This window comes from Sarcophilus harrisii, chromosome 3 (genome assembly GCF_902635505.1).
Source record: "Sarcophilus harrisii chromosome 3, mSarHar1.11, whole genome shotgun sequence".
Lineage (NCBI taxonomy): Eukaryota > Metazoa > Chordata > Mammalia > Dasyuromorphia > Dasyuridae > Sarcophilus > Sarcophilus harrisii.
Genome location: NC_045428.1, coordinates 279,290,847 through 279,293,475, shown reverse-complemented (window position 1 = coordinate 279,293,475; position 2,629 = coordinate 279,290,847). Strand labels below are relative to the sequence as shown.

Below are 2,629 nucleotides of genomic sequence, written 5' to 3'. Positions count from 1 at the left end.
CCAGCCTTAACCAACAAAATATTTAATCTCCTTGCCAAGATCTTTGCCAAGCAGAAGGATATGTTAGCCAAGAGCAACACCAATTTGGAATACAAGTACATAAATATAAAGGGGAAGAGTAGGATATTTATAAGCAGTTTCGTTTCATAAAATACTAAAAAACAGAGGAAACAAAAACAAGTCTACCAAAAACTTGTCATAAAACCTGACTGCCAGATCATCCCAATGAAACCAGCAGTAGAGAAACAAAAATAAACAAACAAAATGGAACTGATTTGTCATCATCTCTATAACAATCTATTTTCATTATAAAGTATATGCTGAGGAATTTATTCTGGAAGTAATATACTCTTGAAAGTAATTAGAGTTCATTTCAAAAGAAATATTAAGAAGTAGGAGAGAGAGGGAGAAAGAAAGAAAAAGAGAGAGTATTCAGTGTTCTTCTCCCCGTTTGCATAATGAAGTTTAAACAAAGCTGAGCTAGCTTTCCTGAGCCCACTTGCAGTGGCCAATGTGTACCTTGGCTCAGCACTGAAGAATTTGTTGCTTTGGGATCACATAGAAATATGTTGGTCCCTGTGATGGCAGCACAGGATGGTGTCCTACACATGGTCCAAAAGGAAAAAGGGCTTACTATGGATGGTGAGTTCCTCTAGACAATTTTATTTAAAGATATTATACTGATTGTATGAAACCCCAGAATTCTATAGGGTCTCATCAATGAGGTCCATCTCAGTTCTGCTACTTAGTTCCAATATGAACTTGGGTAAATTACATAATTTCTCTGATCCTCAGTTCCTCATCTATAAAATGAAGCAATTAAATCGGAAGATAAGAAACAAGACTTTTTTTTTACAAGACAGTTTTTTTTTAAATAAATAGAATGAGAAAAATGAAAAACAAACAAGAGGTAAGGAAGAATCTGAAAGAGAACAACTTGACATAAGAGGTTAAAATAAAACAAACAAACAAAAAAAAAAAAAACCTAAACCTTTGAAAAATAGAATAAACATGAAAAAAGTCAATGATTCCATGAGAAAACAAGAAATATTAAAACAAAGTCAGAAGAATGGGAAAATAGAAGGTGATGTAGTTATCTTAAAAGTAATTAACCTAGAAAAAAGATTAAGGAGAGAATATTTAATGATCATTAAACTATTTGAAAACCATGACCAAAAAAAAAAAGAGAGAGAGAGAGAGAGAGAGAGAAATTTCATATTGTAAGAAATCATAAGAGAATTCTTCTGAGATCTCTTAGAACTATAGGGCAGGCTGCTGCCTACATCACCATTGGCTCCACAGGGAGGAAGTGGAGAAAACACCCAATTAATCCCTACAATAGATGCTAATCAGATACTAGATTTTCAGAGTTCTGAAGAACTGGAAATTGTGACTGCTGAGCCATTGTCAACATTCTTTTGAAAGATGATATAATAATAAAAATGTGCCCCAATATTGGATAAAAACAGTTGTTCAGATTTCCAAAAAAGAGAAGGGAAAAGAATGTGCAACATTATAAAATAAAAGTTGCTGTATATGTTTTGATAGTGATGAAGATGACAAATAGCTGAGTGGCTGAAATCATGCAAGTGTGGAGGATCTACAAAATAGATTCACCAATTTAGCCTACAATGCTAGGAAAACTAAAAAAAAAAAGAAAAAAAAAAAAAAGAAAAGAAACAGCTGTTACAACCTGAATGGTATGTCCTCAGGGCAATGCAGGATACTTAAAAGTATTTCCAAAGTTGGGCACAGTTGTTTACTTGCAGATAAACTGATCTTAAAAACCTGTTTATTTGCTGTAGCAGGAATAATGATAAACTGTATCTATTAAACTGCTGGAAATTATGGACCTCTGAAAGTAGTACAAATGATGGCCATAAGGAAGGTTTGGATGTTATAGAAAGAGCTGATCCTTTGTTGCTTTTAATTGGATTTCCCACTATTCCTGGCATGCTGATATTAGGCAAGATGACTCATTAGGAAGACTAAATTCTTAGATTATGCTACAAATACTCCAATAAACTACAGATTTTGGACAATGTATTTCCAGAAGTTGGATGTCCTGTTTCTCATATTCCAGTTGAGGAAAATCCTTTGGCAGATTATGTCTCTACTACTTTTTTGGGTAGACCTCTTGTCTTTCCCACTATTGCTGCAATAGCAAAAAAAAACTCATACTCAGTATTAATTCTAACCTACAAAAGAAAATCTTGGATCAAATTGCTTGTGTTGCCATAAAAGAAACATTTAAGTTTTACTTCAAACAGCAACAATATTTACATGAAGCACACTACAAAATTTTAATTATCCAGAGGAAGAAGCATAATGGTGTAATAGCACTGTTTGATCACCTCATCTGAAAGTGTATTGTGGTATTCTGACGCAATCATTATTGCACAATAGTGGAGATTTGCAATAAGCAGCTGCTGCTTCTATATTTTTAAGATATATAATAAAGTACTTAAGTTAGGGAAAATCCTCTCTGTAATCATGGAACCTAAGAATGTGATTTGTTTTCATTGTTTTACATGGACTTAACTGCCTGAAATACTACTTTTCTTAAAATGATACATAATAGGTTTTATTTGGTTTTTCCCGCAGCCAGAAGTACAAAGATGAAATTGTA

At 33.2% G+C, this 2,629-nt stretch overlaps 1 pseudogene; it reads left to right on the top strand.

Moving 5' to 3' along the window:
* The first annotated feature begins 566 nt into the window (after nt 1-566).
* Nucleotides 567-2,363, top strand: LOC100916625 (annotated as a pseudogene).
* The last annotated feature ends 266 nt before the right edge of the window (nt 2,364-2,629 follow it).